A 17,850-nucleotide genomic window follows, 5' to 3' on the forward strand; every position below is an offset into this window, starting at 1 on the left:
AGCAGGGAAGAAACCAGCACACCATTACTGAGAGATAACTTTAGTACAATGAGATAGAGATTGCCCCTCTCCCCTCAACTTTTCACAATAGGATTGTTCTAGCATGGATAAGTAACTTGAAATTTGCCCCCAAAATTGGAGAGTACTGAGAGACCAAAGAAAGTGGCAGGCAACTCCAGCGTGGTGGTGAAGGAGTCTTTATTAGGGAGATTTAGGTACCAACATTGTAGTCCTCGGTGGCAGGAGGACCAAAGCAAATCTCTGCAGCCAGCAGCAGGGGGGAAGGGATTTTATAGTGGTCAAGGACAAAAGTGGCTGTACGCCAGAGATACACAAGACTGCCTCAGCGAGGTCACATAACAGGGGCTTAGAAAACAACAATGAACTAACAGAAACAGCAGTGAGCTAATGGAAAGCATGAAGGCAGCCATGTTCAGCATTCCAAAGTCTGTTTTCCCCTTCAAGGATGAAAACCAAGTCTATATCAGGCCCTCAAATCAGGGATCAGTGTCTTAGTTTCTTGGGGCTGCTGTATCACAAATACCACAAGTGAGTGACAGTGATGTTTAAAGTTGTGTGTCAACTTGGCTGGGCTACGATTCTCAGTAGTCTGGCAGTTATGATGTAGTTTGACAGCTATGTAATGATGTAATCACCTCCATAATGAGATCTAATTAATGTAATCATATCCATGATGAGATCTGTTATGAGCAGCCAGTCAGTTGAAAGGGAGTTTCCTTGGTACGACCTGTATCCAATATAGGTGGACTTTCTGGCAAATCTTGTTGGCTTTTGCTTACCCTGAATCCTGTACCTGGTTCCTGTTTGTCTGACCTCTGGTCCTTGGGACTTGAACTAGCAGTTTACCTGCCTTTCTTGGGATTCTGGGGTCTCTGAACTTGTGAGCCAAGGGCCTGCTGTCTGACCTGCTGATCTTGGGTTCACCAGCCCCTGCAGCTACATAAGTCAGGAGAAGCCTCTAGCCTTACCCACAGACTTGGAATTTTCCACCTGTACAACTATGTGAGCCGTTTCCTTGATATAAATCTCTCTTATTTTTCTCTATATATGCATATATTTATGCACTTCACTGGTTTTGCTTCTCTAGAGAACCCAGCCTAGGATATTTGGTACCAAGAGGGGTTCTAGAGAAACAAAATTGTAAGTATAAGTTTTCTAAATTGGTTCTCAAGTCTAGTTAGTCTTGAAGACAGTGATAATTCTGCTTCCAGTAGTAAAGATAGCACTGCTAACCCATGGCATGAGGTGGCAATAGAAATGCGCTAAATATCACCGACAATAGATCAGATATTGGTGAGAGGCGAGGCTCTGGGTGATGGCATATTTGATACCGTTCTACAATTTTTGTCAGAATGAGAAGTATAAGGAAGCTGGTTGGTTGGTTTTTACTTTGTCTTGACAAAGTGGTGAAAGAAAGGGATGAGCTCAGGGCTTCAAAGTCACAGCTCAAGAGCCACATAAATGACCGCAAAGTATCTACCTATGCCTTGAAAGAAAGCTTTCTTTCTTTTTTTTTTTTTTACTTGTGCTTCAGGTGAAAGTTCACAGCTCAAATTAGTTTCTCATAAAAAATTTATACACACATTGTTATGTGAACCTAGTTGCTATCCCTATAATGTGACTGTACATTCCTCCTTTCCACCCTGGATTTCCCGTGTCCATTCAACCAGCTCCAATCCCTTTCTGCCTTCTCATCTTGCCTCCAGATAGGAGCTGCCCATTTAGTCTCGTGTATCTACTTGAACTAAGAAGCACACTCTTCACGAGTTATCATTTTATGTCATATAGTCCTGTCTATTCTTTATCTGAAGATTTGGCTTCAGGAATGGTTTTCGTTCTGGGTTAACAGAGAGTCCAGGGGCCATGTCTTCTGGGGTTCCTCCAGTCTCAATCAGACCATTAAGTCTGTTTATTTTTTTATTAGAATTTGAGTTCTGTACCCCACTTTTCTCCTGCTCCCTCAGGGACTCTCTGTTGTGTTCCCTGTCAGGGCTGTCATTGGTAAGAAAGCTTTATTTCTTGTAGTAATATCTAATATTGCCAAAATCCAAACCCGGAGTTTTATTTTAAGAGTGGTTGAATTACAATGCCAATTGAATTCCCAACTTAAGTGGTGTCTGAAGTTAAAGTGAGGGCATTGATTGGGAAAAAATGTTATCCTGAAACTTGGGATGGGGACCTCAGTATCACTAAGCAAGATGAGCCAGCAGGGACAGAGCACATCCTTTGAACCCAGGGTTCCTGCACTGAGAAGTTCCTAGACTGGTGGAAAATTGCTGACAAGGACATTCCCCCAGAGCCTATATAGAGAGGAGGCCCTCCCCCTGGAGCTGGTACGCTGGATTTGGACTTCTATCCCCTAAACTGTGAAAAGATTGAATTTGACAAGGATTTCATTTTACCTGGATCCATAATCAAAAGCCATAGAAGCAGCAGTCAAGAAATAAAAAGACACATTGCATTGGGCAAATATGCTGCAAAAGGCCTCTTTGAAGTATTGAAAAGCAAAGATGTCACCTTCAAGACTAAGGTGAGCCTGACCCAAGCCATGCTATTTTCAATCACCTCTTATGAATACAAAAGCTGGACAATGAATAAGGAAGACAGAAGAATTGACGCCTTTGAATTATGGTGCAGGTAAGGAATACTGAATATACCACGGACTGCCAAAAGAACGAGCAAATCTTTCTTAGAAGAAGTACAACCAGAATGCTCCTTAGAGGCAAGGATGGTGAGACTGCATCTTCCATACTTTGGACATGTTGTCAGGAGGGATCAGTCCCTGGAGAAGGACATCATGCTTGGTAAAGTACAGCGTCAACGAAAAACAGGAAGACCCTCAGGGAGATGAATTGACACAGTGGCTGCAACAATGGACTCTATAGAATAACAATGATTATGGACATGGCACATGACCCGGCAGTGTTTCCTTCTGTTGTACATAGAGTCGCTATGAGTCGGAACCTACTCAACGGCACCTAACAACAACAACAAACTGTGAGAGAATAAATTTCTGTTTGTTAAAGTCATCCACTTGTGGTATTTCTACTCTAGTAGCACTAGATAACTAAGACGGTGGCTTTAAAGAACAAAAATTTATTTTCTTAAAGCTAAAAGTCCAAATCAGGGTCTTGGCTGCATTGATTCCTTCCCTGTTGGTAACTCGGAGCATTCCTTACTTGGTTCCTTGGTGTTCCTCACACGGCTTCTGTCTTCCCTGTGTTTTTGTATCTCTATGTCTAACCTGTCTTTTTATAACTCAGAAGTGGTGAGGTTTAGAGCCACCCTCCTTGGTTATGATCTAACTAATATAATGAAGAAAAACCTATTTCCAAACAGGATTACATCCACAGGTACAGAGGTTAGGATTCTAACATCTATTCTCGGGGGACACAATTCAATCCATAACAATCAGTGATGTCTATTACATTCCTGATAAAGTTTTGATTTGTGTCTTCATGGGTGAAAACTAGGTGAATGAATAGGAAGGCTGCCTTCCAGTGCCTAAGTAAAATAATACTAGTAACATCGAGGTTGAATACCTTTCTGGTAGATGATCAAAAAAGATGGAGTTTTCAACATGAATAAGAACCTTAGTTTATAAATTATTCTAGTTCTTGCAGTTATCATCATAACTGTCATGCTCAGCACCTTCTAAACCTGTATTTGCTCACCACTGAAGTTGAAACCTGGATAAAAGCTCAGGGAGGGAGGCAGTCTCCTAAGTAAGAGATCATTGTTCCCTGTAGCGATTTGCTATGTTTTCTTCCTGGGCCAAAAGCCACACACCTGTCTCTTAAGAAAAGGCAGAGACTGTTTAGCCAGCAGACTGAGGCAGGTGCTTCCTGCTGTTCTGAATGGACTGCTCATTCTTGCAAGCAAAGACATGCTGCTCTAGCTTGCTTTCTAAACAAGTACCACCTTGTTGTTCCTAAATCTGCCTGCATGTCTGAAGACCCCGGGGAGCTTGCTATAAATACAAATGCCCAGACTCCACCCCAGAACCTGGTCCATAGCCCTAGGTGGGCCCCGGATCTGAATTATTGAACTTCTGATGACTTAGGGTACTCGGAGTCAGATACAGCCCATTGACTTTATTTTCCAATATGCTGCATTAGTATGGTATGGTAGTAAAAGATCATGGTCATCTAACCCAACCTCTCACCTTAAAAAAAACACTGAATCTGAGGGAAAACATATGACTGGCTTAGGCAGGAGGGGGACGTGCTTAAGCCCAGTTGCTTTGCAGAAAACCTAATGCCCAGATTACTTCTCACTGCATTTAGAAATTAGGGATATCTTTCTGTAAAGGGTTAGAAACAAATACTCTTACAGGTTAAAAAAAGAAAAGAAAGGTCTATTAAAACCAAAATCCAAACCCACTGTCGTTGAGTTGATTCCCACTCATAGTGACCCTATAGGACAGGGTAGAACTGCCACAGAGGGTTTCCAAGGAGAGCCCAGGGGATTTGAACTGCTGACCTTTTGGTTAGCAGCTGTAGCTCTTAACCACTATGCCACCAGGATTTCCAAAGCTTTATTAGAAGTCGTCAGTATAGAAAAAAGGTGTCATATTAGAAGAAGTTTCCAGGGCAAATTTGGCGTGGAGCATCAGGCCCACTCTTTGTCTGGCCATCTGCAGGTCTGCATATCTGAATGCCTGCTGGAGAAGCAGGGACTCCAACAGCTAACGGCTTTTGGACACCAAGTAAAAGAGAAACAAAGAAGTTCTTCAACTAAAGGTGTTTACCTACAAGCAATCCTTAGAGATAAAGAGCTCTGTGGATGAGTCAACTTCCAAAATGGGGACTAATGAGCCTACTTGGAGACACTACACAATCTAATTCCCTCTGTATTTTTAAATCAAGGAGGAAGCTTGGGTAAATTAAGGCAGTTTCAGTAGTTCTATGTGAACCAACAGAGATATTAGGAAAATAATTACAAAGCCCCTGGAGTTAGGCATAATAATATGTAAACCCAAAACCAAACAACTTCTGGGCACCCTGGCCCATCCCACCCTCAATTCTTACTGATCCATAGGATTCCAAGTGTGGAACTGTCTGTGGGTCATCAGGCAGCGATGTGCAGACTGTGGGCTCAGAGTGGATGGACAGAGGGTCCTGGAAAATTTCAGATCTAGTTAAACATTAATGTAAATATTTACATATTCTGGGCCGTTCACGAAGCCAGGGCTCTTTGAAGAATTCTCAACTAAAGTGACAGAGGACAAAGTAAGTCCCCCCTGGGCACCGGGCTTACAGTTTATTTGTAGACCAACCGTGATACCTTGAGTTGACCACTACGGTCGTTGAAGAAAGTCTGCAGTGCATTTTCATATGGATCTCTAAGCATGTTGTCCACCATGAAGACCACAGCCTTCAGTATGGATTACATGTCAACATAAAGAAAACAAAAATCCTCACAAATGGACCAATGAGCAACATCATGATTCTCAGAGAAAAGATTGAAATTGTCAAGAATTTCATTTTACTTGAATCTACAAACAATGCCCATAGAAGCAGCAGTCAGGAAATCAAATGACATATTGTGTTGGGCAAATCCACTGCAAAAGACTTCTTCAAAGCTTTAAAAAGCAAAGATATCATTTTGAAGACTAAGGTGCCCCTGGCCCAACCCAAGGTGTTTTGAATCACCTCATATGTATGTGAAAGCTGGACAATGAGTAAGGAAGAGCAAAGAAGAATTGATGCCTTTGAATTACGGTGTTGGCAAAGAATATTGAATATACCATGGACCACCAGAAGAATGAACGAGCCTGTCTTGGAAGAAGTACAGCCATGGTGCTCCTTGGAAGCAGGGACAGCCAGACTTCGTCTCAGGTACTTCGGACATGCTATCAAGAGGGATCATTCTCTGGAGAAGGACATCATGCTTGGTAAAATAGAAGGTCAGCAAAAAAGAGGAAGACCCTTGACGAGGTGGATTGACACTGTGGCTTCAACAATGGGCTCAAACATAGCAAGGATTGTGAGGATGGCTCATTCCATTGTATACACATAGGGTCTTTATGAGTCGGAACCGATTTGACAGCATAATAGGGTCACTATGGGTCAAAATTGATTCGATTGCATTTTTTTGTTTGTTTTAGTTAGTGACAGAGCTGGGACAAGAATCCAAGTGTCCTGATAAATATCCAGGGTTCTCGCCACACCAACATGCAGTCTTGATGATCCATCCACTGCTGATATTAATTACAGAATTATCAGTTCTTTCCTGAGTCAAGAACAGCATCTCACTTTCCCCATGTTTGCACAGAGTAGCCTCCTAGGAGATTTGCTTATGTCTCTATAGCAGACACATCTTCATGAGACCTCCAATGAGTTACGCTAGTATAATTCCTTCCCTTTGAGTGTCAGTGGGACCCCTGACTTGCTTCTCAACAACAGAACAAGACAAAGGAAAAGGAGTATTGCCCCCTTGGGTAGGTTAAACATGAAAAAAAAAAAAAAAAAGATAGGACAGTAACTCTCATGACTATGTAACTCTATATGAGACTTGGCCTTATCAGACTGGAGTGAGAGATTCCCCTGCTGACTTTGAAGAAGCAAGCTGCCTTGTTGTGAGAGGGTCTGTGAGGGGACCACAAGGCAAAGAACTGTGGGTGGCCTCTAAAAGCTGAGACAATCCCCAGGCTTATAGCCAGGTAGAGTATGCGAGCCTCGCTTCTATAGCCACAACTACATAAGCTTGGAAGAGGGCCCTGAGCTCCAGAGAGGGACACAGTCCAGCCAATACCCTGACTATCCTTGTGAGACCCTGAGCAGAGGACCCAGCTAATCCATGTCCAGACTCCTGACCCACAGAAAGTGTAAGATACTACATGTGTGCTGTTTTAAGTCATTAAATTTGTAGTAATTTGTTACACAGCATAGAAGACTAGTGTAATCTTTAACCTCAGTCATTCCACCTGCAAAGTCAGTCCAAGTCAGTGTCCTTTAAGAAATAAAATGCTACTTTTGATGAATATGCCCTTTTTCAGTCCTGCCTCCCTTTGCAATTTTTCTTCCCCTGAATGGGGCTTGTGTTTATATTTATGAAGGTATTAAACACCTTTCTTTTGATCTAAAAAAAAAAAAAAATTGATCTAAGCTTTCAGTTATTTGTGTGCTTTGTAGAACATTCCCAGAACTCCTCATCTTTAGAGAAGTACAAGATGTTGGAAAACTTTGCTGTATTTCATTAAAATGTGGTCTCTATAACAGATACAACCCACTTCTCAGCCTGGCTTAAACCTTAGCTTACATCCTCTTTTTAATTCATATCAAATGGCACCCTTCTTCCTAGCCTGCAAGAATAGGATTCATCCCCCCTAACCCCACTCACCACCCCCAGGGATCTTACCTCTTTTCCCTGAAAGCTCAAAGAACCTCAAGAACCCACTCACCATGGCTGGTCCATGCATGAGGTAAGCTTACAGTCATCCTGTAGAGGGAAAGCCAGGAAATCTGTCCCTTCTCTGGCCAGCCCAGCCCCAGCTGCTATTGCAGAGGTCATTGTGTTGCAGACGTCACTGACCTGCTGTGTGGCTCCTAAACTCCAGGTTCACTGGCCACCCAACACCTTCCCCTTGGTGTCCTGCCATATGTTTGCAACAAACAGGATGTACACTTCCATCATACCTGGAGGGGACATGTGCTCTCTCCTGTCCAGGACCCTCAGTAAAGACATACTTGCCCATTGGGTGTGGCCCTGGAGTATCCATCAGGCCAGACATATTCCTACTTTGTTCTGCTCCTACAGCCCAGATCCCAGGCTCCTGGAACCCAGACTCAGCTCTCTCCCCTGTAACCTAACTGTTTGGATTGACCCCTGTTCACAAACCCATTTCTTCTTCCAAGGCTCACACCAAGGGCCAGAGGGGCTGGATCTGAAGGGCCTTCCATTCTCAGTTCAACACTGTCTCAGATAACCTCATCTTACTGTCCAAAAGTGTGCCACTCTTCACCATCTGAGTGTGGAGGCTGCCGTTTCTCAATCAGGCCCAAAGCCCAGCCTGTTCTCAAAATTAAATCTACCCAGTTGCATATATTCAAAATATTATGACTAAGGAGCTTGGGGCCGGACACAAATGTTTTTACAGTGGATTGCACCACTGCAGTAAGACTTAGATAAAGGAAGAAAACAAGATTACCTTGATAAAAAAAAAAAAAAAAGGAGAAAAGCCTGATTGTCCATACACAGTTAGCAATGTCTCTCTGACCCAGTGTTGCTAGGCTAAAAAGTGTCATTTGCTTCAATGCAGCAAAATAAGAGGAGAATTAATGATCCATTTCATGGTAAGCACTGCATCGCAGCTTAGATTCACAGAGTAACCTCAAAAAAACAAATAAATAAATTACACAGATCTGCTTTATGCTTGCAGAATGTAGGGAAGATCCAATGAAGCCATAATTTTCCCTTCTTTTAAGTCTCCACACAAAATTTATAGTTTTCTACTTCAATTGGTTTCCCCGGGCTTTCATATTGCTGATGATTGATTTTCTTCTTTCATCATTATCAATTCATACTATGTTCTCAGATCACTGAGCATTAGAGATGCCTGGATGCCATTTACAGAGAGCTGTAAAAAGTTAAATTTAGAGAATGGAGGGGCAATATGGAAAAAGCTTTCTAGAGCATATTAGCAGTTTCTCCTTTAAAAAATGGAGATAATTGTAATAACTCATAACAGAATTCTGCTTCAGATTTCATTGCTTTATGACTTTGAGGCTCCTTCTTTCAGAACATATAATTGAAATGAATCTTAAAATAATAATAGCAATCAGAGAATAAAAGCAAGAGAAAGTCCTTGATATAAAAATATATATATAATCATGAGATTCTTCAAGAAAAAAAGAAGAATGGAACAAGTCTGTGCACTAATGAGCCTCCTCAACTTGATTGTTAACTCATTTGCTCGGCTTTTAGAGGAGTCCTGGTGGTGCACTGGTTAAGTGCTCGGCTGCTAATCAAAAGGTCATCGGTTTGAATCCATCAGCTGCTCCATGGGAGAAAGACGTGGCAGTCTGCTTCTGTAAAGATTACAGCCTTGGAAACTCTATGGGGAAGTTCTACTCTGTCCTATGGGGTTGCCGTGAGTCAGAATCGACTCACCAGCAGTAGGTAGGTGGGTGGGTGGGTGGTGACTTTTATATACATGCCCCACTTATAATATTCTGTCTGGCTTCTTTCCCCGGAACTCTTCCTCTCTCCATGGATGAAGAGATTTGACATTATTCTCCACTGACTTTTTTATCCCAGACTTCTCCTCTATGGCTACATTCCAGGCTAATATTAAGATTTCTCACACAATGTACTGCTAAAAGTGACCTGGAACACTCAGGGAAATCAAAAGGATAAAGTGACATCCTCCAAAATATTTCATTACCGTTCTTATTTATACTCCACCCCATTATATAAGGTATCTAAGACATCCCATTATTATTCGTATAATAAAACAGGATTCTTTAAAAATAAAGGAAGAATGAGAATAATGAAAAACAAGGAGAAGTTAAGACGATGTCTGTGTAGCTGTATTAAAACTAGAAAGTAACCAAACCCGTTGCCGTTGAGTCGATTCATAGTAACCCTGTAGGACAGAATAGAACTGTCTCATAGGGTTTCCAAGGAGTGACTGGTAGATTTGAACTGCCAACTTTTGGTTAGCAGCCGAGCTCTTAACTACTGAGCCATCAGGGCTCCGTAGCAGTATTGCTGTTTAGCGCCATGGAATCACTTCCAACTCATGCCACCCTGTGTACAGTAGAATGAAACACTGCCCAATCCTGGACCAGGCACACGGTTGTTGTTAGGCTTGAGCCCACTGTTGCAGCCACTGTGTCAATCCATCTTGTTGAGGGTCTTCCTCTTTTTCATTGACCCTTTCCTTTATCAAGCATGATGTCCTTCTTCAGGGACTGGTCCCTCCTGATAACATGTCCCAAATATGTGAGACGAAGACTTGCCAACCTTGCTTCTAAGTAGCATTTTGGCTATACTAGCACTAGCTGTATTAGTGAACCAAAACCCAGCTGCCGTGGAGTCGATTCCGTCTCATGGTGACCCCACACGTGTCAGAATAGAACTGTGATTGATAGGATTGTTAATGGCAGATTTTTCAGACGTATGTGGCCAGGCCTTTCTTCTGAGGCACCTCTGAGTGGACTTGAACTTCCAACCTTTTGGTTAGAAGCCAAGCACTTTAATCATTTGCAAAACCCAGGGATTCCTATTAGTCAACTAAGACCTCGAAAGTGCTGCATAACAATGACAAATCTCAGTGGCATACAAGCATAAGCATTATTTTTCTCGCCTATAAGCTCCTGAACAAGTTGAGGGTAGCTTGCCCTTCAGGCTCCTGTAGCTCTGCTCTCACCCTCCTTCTGGGACCAGATGCTGGTTGGGGCCTGTTCTTCTCATGGTGATGACAAAAACCTCAGAAAGGCAAATGGAAATATGCAATGTCTCTTGAAGCCTAGCCTCCAAGCTAGCAACTATCACTTCCACTCTTCAAATTGTGCATAAGTTCTTCTCGTGGGAAAACTCTGAACCAAAATCATACAAGGCAGGGGATTCTGGGGAATGTAGTGGTGGTTGGTGGTGGTGGTGGCGGTAAGGTGATGATGGTGGCGGTGGTGGTCATAGTGGTGGTGATGATGATGATGATGGTGATGGTGGTGGTAGTGGTGCCAAGTTGACAACAGACTGCCTAGCACAGTACGTGACATGTTCTATCCCTGAGCATTCTTCTGGAGATAGAAAGAAATTGGACTTTGTACTTCCTGGAAGTCAAAGCGAAGGTGAAGTATGATCAGCTACAAGATCAAAGAGGCCATAGATGTGCTTAAGGGTGGGGCCATTTATAATTCACTGTGGAATTTTGACGTTTTATATCCTTCATTTGTAGTTTTATGCCTTTCATCAATTGAGTTACTCCTATTTTTTATCTGATACTATCCACTGCTTTCTCTGTTCTCTCTTTTTCTATGACTCTTACATCTCATCATTTTTCTCATTTTTTCCATGTCTGTCTTTTGAGGACAGAAGCCCTGGCTGCTTAGTGGTTAAGAATCCAGCTATTAATCAAAAGGTTGGCCTTTCGAATCTACTAGCCACTCCTTGGAAACCCTATGGGGCAATTCTACTCTGCCCTGTAAGGTCACTGTGAGTCGGAACTGACTACAGGGCAAGGGTTTGGTTTTCGTTTGTTTGTTTCCCTTTATTTTTAATCTCTAAAAGCTGTTCTTGTTTTCTAATTCTTTCCATTTCAGAGCATCTTTTTCTTGTTTATGAACTCAAAACCTTGAACCTCTCTACTGGAGTATTGTTCTTAGTTTTTCTTCTGTATCCTGAACTACCCTGTTTCTTCTTGGATCTACTTTTCTGGTCTTTCATGCAGGTGCGTCTCACTTGAGGCACTAGGTCTTCTCATCTGTCTGGTGATCCTTGGTTTCTCTTCAAGTTTGAAAGAAAAGGCTGGGTAGCTGGTGTTGTTCTGCTAAGAATAAATTTTCCACAAGATTAAATTTGTATATGAACTCATAAGCTTTATTTGCAATTCACGAATTGGGGAATGGCTAGTCTAGAAATCAGACAAGAGCCGCAAAGGGTGGTACAAAGTGGAAGGGAGTTTATGGGCACAGAGGAACAAGGAAGCTATACTGGGCAAATTTTGGATTGGCTGGTAGGCATTTTCTTTCCACATCTGGGACTAAGGGGAAATTTCAAACTCGGTTAAACTGAGCTGGCAAGTCCTGATTGGTTAGGTTGGGTTTCCGCTTCTGGGAGAGTCAACTGATTGACTTAAGTTTCAGCTCCTTGGAAGGTCAGGCGTTAACAGGAAGTAGAAACTAGCTAGGCTTCTGTTTGCCAATGTGGAGTTCAACATAAGTGATTCCATCTTGGGCGTAGTATAGTCAGGTTAATAGTTCTCTCTGCTTTTGGGTCTATATGGTTATGGTATGTTCAATTATTTTAGGAAACAGGCTGCAGGTTTTTTTGCCTGGGATATCCATCTACAGGCTGCTTAGTCTATGAATGGGGGAGGTAGATGTGCCACATGGAGTAAGTGTTACTTATCAGAACTTCAGTAATCTCTACCTTTCCCCTTAACATATTCTAGGGAGTGCTTTCCCCACACATGTCAACACACTTTCATCTAACTAGTACCATCTACACCCTTCATTAAATGGAGCCATGGTGGTGCAGTGGTTAAGAGCTGGTCTGTTAACCAAATTTTGGAAGTTCAAATCCAATAGCTGCTCCTTGGAAACCTTATGGGGTAGCTCTACGCTGTCCTATAGGGTCACTATGAGTCGGAATTGACTCCACAGCAATGGGTTTGGGTTTTTTTTTTTTTTTTCTCCATTAAATAGTCCATAGCTTCTCCAAGTATTTGCCTTTGAAAACTTCATGGTATTTTCAAACTGTCTCTCTAATAATAGAACTAAATGGAAGAAATTTACATAGCTTTGTGTTTTTAATCTTTGGAAAATCCCCTCATTATACCTCCTTCTTAAAATGTTTAAAATTTATTCTCATCTTTTTTTTTTTTTTTCCAAATTGACTTTGTGAGTATTTTGCAAGTATTTTGGAAGATTTTGTTTGGAATTATTCCAATCATGTATATTAGCAAATTTTGTCATACAAAACAGCCTTATCATCCAGAACATGTTATATAAAATACCGGTATTACACATTTCTTGTTAAGTTTAATAATAATAATACTGACTATTTTTTCTAAGTGGTTATAGAGAATATACAGAAAGACCTGACTTGTATTTACTGCTTTCATATTCAACCACTGACTTCTGTCAGCTATCCACGTATTATTTTATTAATAACCTGGCATGTTTATATAATCAAATTGACTGCAAATAATGTTATTTTACTCCTTCTTATCAAGCACATATACATTTGTCTCCTGTGTCTGAAACCTCAGAATAACATAACGATGATAACGGAGGTCCGCATTTCGTCTTTGCTGTGGTTTCTCCATTTATTTCTTGATTGCACATGACAGAGGTATTTATTTATTGATTTTGCAAGTGAATCATTTTTTATTTTGCTTTTTTGTCCTACAATCTTTCTAATTTATTAACTTTTGCTTTTATCTATTTTATGTTTTTTTTTTTTCTAATTCCCTGCATTTCATATATATATATATATATAAAATACACTAACAGGGAACTGTCAGAAATTCAAGTCCCATTCAGAAGAGACACGGAACAAGGGATATCATTGCTGATGTCAGATAGATGCTGGCTGAAAGCAGAGAATACCAGAAAGATGTTTACCTGTGCTTTATTGAGTATGCAAAGGTACTCAATTGTGCAGATCATAACAAATTATGGATAACATTGTGCTCATGTGAAACCTATACATAGACCAAGAGGCAGTTGTTCGAACAGAATAAGGGGATACTGCGTGGTTTAAAGTCAAGAAAGGCGGGCGTCAGGGTTGTATCCTTTCACCATACTTATTCAAACTGTATGCTGAGCAAATGATCCTAGAAGCTGGACTATGTGAAGAAGAACAGGGCAGCAGGATTGGAGGAAGACTCATTAACAATCTGTGTTACGCAGACGATACAACCTTGCTTGCTAAAAGTGAAGAGGACTTGAAGCACTTACTGATGAAGATCAAAGACCACAGCCTTCAGTGTGGATTACACCTCAACATAAAGAAAACAAAAATCCTCACAACTGAACCAATAAGCTACATCATGGCAAACGGAGAAAAGTTAGAAGTTGTCAAAGATTTCATTTTACTTGGATCCACAATCAACAGCTATGGAAGCAGTAGTCAAGAAATCAAACAATGCATTGCACTGGACAAATCTGCTGCAAAAGACCTCTTTGAAATCTTAAAAAGTAAAGATGTCACTTTAAGGACTAAGGTGTGCCTGACCCAAGCCAAGACATTTTTAATCACCTCATATGCATGTGAAAGCTGGACAATGAATAAGGAAGACCAAAGAAGAATTGACACTTTTGAGTTATGGCATTGGAGAGGAATGTTGACTATACCATGAACTGCCAAAAGAATGAACAAATCTATCTTGGAAGAAGTACAGACAAATTGCTCCTTAGAAGCCAGAAAGGCAAGGCTTCCTCTCACATACTTTGGACGTGTTATCAGGAGGGATAGGTCCCTGGAAAAGAACATCATGCTTGGTAGAGTAGAGGATCATTGAAAAAGAGGAAGACCCTCAGTGAGGTGGATGGACACAGTGGCTGCAACAATGGGCTCAAGCCATAACAACAATCCCGAGGATGGTGCAGGAATTGGGTGGGTCATGGTTCATTCTGTTGTTCCTGGGGTCACTATGAGCTGGAAGTGATTTGAAGGCACCTAACAACGGCAATAGAAAACCCATTGTTGCCGAAGGGATTCTGACTCATAGTGACCCTATACCAAAAAATAAACCCAAACCCAGTGCCGTCGAGTCGATTCCAACTCATAGCGACCCTATAGGGCAGAGTAGAACTGACCCATAGGGTTTCCAAGGCTGACATCTTTATGGAAGCAGACTGCCATATCTTTCTCCCTCAGAGCAGCTAGTGGGTTTAAACACTGGACCTTTTGGTTAACAGCCAAACACTTAATCATTGTGCCACCAGAGCTCTTTATATATAAATATGGTATAATTTATATTATATATATTTATATGTATAAGTATATAATATATATGTTATTCTTTCATATATTTATTTTTGATAAAGTTGCATTTTAGGGTTATAAATTGACCTCCAAGAGGATTTTGCCACAGCCAAGGAAATCCTGGCTATTGCTTTGACTGCTCTTTTGACAGCTATGTGAAGACAGGAAGTTGAAGAAAGAAAGAAATATAAAAGGTGATGGGAGTGGGGATGCCGCTGATGGCTTTGCACAGTAGTTGCAGGGATGTCTGCTCTGTTTTCTGATCAATGTGGACTAAGATGGTCAATGTCTTTCCCCATCTTCTCTGAGACCTGCCATGTTGTTCTCGTGCAGACAATGGGCCAAGCACAGTCCTCTGTGTTGTGTCTCAGTCAAACCCAACCCCTGCTAAAATGTATTAGTCACCTCCAGCTCCAGTGTTAGATCCAACGTTCACCCTTGTTTTCAAAGCCTTGGTAGGTTTTTATTCTCAGGTATTTTAATGGGACATGGAAGAGGGTGTACCAGGCCTGGTCAATAGCTCTATACTAACCATAAAGTCAGCGTCCTCATTCAGTTGGGAGGAAATCAAACCTGGAGTTGTTGTTAGATGTTGTCAAGTCGGTTCTGACTCATAGTGACCCTATGTACAACAGAACAAAACACTGCCCAGTCCTGCACCATCCTGGAGGAAAAAAAAACCAAACCTGTTGCTATCAAGTCGATTCTGACTCATAGGGACCCTATACGACAGAACTGCCCTATAGAGTTTCCAAGGAGTGGCTGGTGGATTCAAACCACCGACCTTTTGGTTAGCAGCCATAGCACTTAACCACGACACCACCAGGGTTTCCCCATCTTGGAGAGGGACAGTCAAACCTCTCAGGTTGTGGCAGCAGCAGGTGAGATCTGGTGCTCCTGACTGTCAGCCAGCACGGACATGCAGACCTCACCCTGTGTGCCCTCTGTCACCTCTCCCTGTCTGCTTAAACCTGTACCTCTCTCTGCCCAGGTCAGTGTTTTTATCTCATGGCCTCTGCAGGAGAGAATCTTGACTGGGGTCAGTGAGTGTTTGGTCTCTGGAGACAGGGTCCTGGCAAGCGCCACGCCCAAGTCCCGGGGCAGGCAGAATGTGAGAAAAGGAAGGCAGGTTGGCAGTGGCTGAGGGGACGTGAGGGAAGACACTGATCAAGCAGCCTTCAGACTTTAATATTCCTTCCGGACAACCAGAGGGTTTTTCGCCCAGGGCTGTACTGGGCCAGCTGAGGGCCTGGGTGGGTTGAAGGAAAAGTGAAGCAGTGCAGGCAGGGAGAGAGGGGTTGACCTGGCCCCTGGCCCCAGGACATGGGTTAGCCTGCCCTTTGAACGTTGGTCTCTCTCACATGCACATATGTTCACGGAGCACAGGGCACCTGTGTGTTGTCAGAGAAGAACTGAGGACCCCCTCCTCTGTTAGGGCTCTTGGAGTTGGTATGAAATGCAAACCTGAGTTCCCTGCACCCAGGCACCCAGTGCACCCAAGGAGAGTGGGATAGTCACAGTCACAAGGAGCATGTCACTCCATGGGAGAAAGACCTGGCCATCTGCTCACATAAAGATTAAAAAAAAAAAAACTATTGCCGTCGAGTAGATTCAGACTCATAGTAGCCCTGCAGGACAGAGTGGAACTGCCCCATAGGGCTTCCAAGGTGGTAAATCTTTACAGAGAAGCAGACTGCCACATCTTTCTCCCAGGGAGTAGCTTGTGGGTTCACAACACGGACCTTCATTTAGCAGCTGAACGCTTAGCCACTTCACCACCAGGGCTCCTTATCCCATAAAGATTAAAAAAAAAGCCTAGAAAACCCTAGGGGGCAGTTCCACTCTGTCCTATGAGGTCTCCATGAGTCAAAAATCAGCTTGACGGCACCCAACAACAACAGCAGCGTCTCCACGTTCCCGCCTGCGCAGGAAGCACCGCATACAGCCTTGTAATTCCACTCAGGCCAAGTGGGGTCGGGCCATTCGCCAGCCACCCAACCTTAACCTGTCTCAGTTCCTGCTCCTGGAAAGTAAACATACCCAGTCCTACGTCATGGGATTACAGGAGGATTAAACAAGATAGCAAACAGAAAGCACCTGACACAGAAGTGCACCTGTCAGGGGGATGGGCTCTTGGTCCCCTCTCGTTATAACCTGGGTTGAGCTCCTAGGACCACCCCCCCGCCGCCCGATGCAGCATAAGACTCCTGACTGTTAGCAGACCAATCGGTTTGCAGCAGCTAAACTGCAGGTTTCTAAGCCTTTTGAACAGGAAACCTGAGAGGATAGGGCGTTTGAGTTGGCTCATACGAAAAACAATATCTGCTGGAGGTTAGCACTTGCATTATGAATGTTAAACCCCACATAAATCAGACTGCAAGAATGGACAAAAGCTGAATTTCCTGTGCCAGGGCCAAAATAGAAGCCTCCTCTGTCTCTTGAACAATTCCGATTATGTTGCCATAACCAAATCATGCTGAGATGAATAGCTGGAATATTTATATCTAGGTCCTAAAGTATAATCTAAAATAAATGAGAGTAGTTTATCTTTGCAGCATTGAAGTCGTGCCACCATTTTCATTTGACAGGACAATGACGCAAAGACCAAAAAAAAAAAAACAAGAAACTAAACCCACTGCCGTCGAGTTGATTCCAACTCATAGCGACCCTATAGGACAGAGTAGAACCACCCCATAGAGTTTCCAAGGAGCGCCTGGTGGATTTGAACTGCTAACCTCTTGCTTAGCAGCCATAGCACTATAACCACTACGCCACCAGGGTTTCCGAGGCAAAGACCAGGCTGTGCAAAGGCCATGGTGAGCCCGGGGCAAGAATCTGCTTCTCTGCCCTTGTTGCTTTTCCCCTCAGCTGTTATTACCAATTCCCTCTACTAAATGAGTAATAGAAAGCCCCGTGGGGAACTAGTCCATGCCAAGTTTCAAAGTGAATCCCTTTTCAGGGCCTTTATACTAAGAAAAATGGGCACTTTGAAAAAATTCCTGAGACAGAATTTTCTAACTACTAAGGGTAATATTGAAATTAAATACTTTTCGTTAATTCAACAAGCCTATCTTTAGCATCTCTGGTGAGCTACAAAGGTCCCTGGGAAGAATAAGTCATTTACATTCAAACGCTCACCTAAAGGTGGGTGGTTTGAACCCACCCAGG

This window comes from Elephas maximus, chromosome 6, assembly GCF_024166365.1.
Source record: "Elephas maximus indicus isolate mEleMax1 chromosome 6, mEleMax1 primary haplotype, whole genome shotgun sequence".
In the NCBI taxonomy this organism is placed as follows: Eukaryota; Metazoa; Chordata; class Mammalia; order Proboscidea; family Elephantidae; genus Elephas; species Elephas maximus.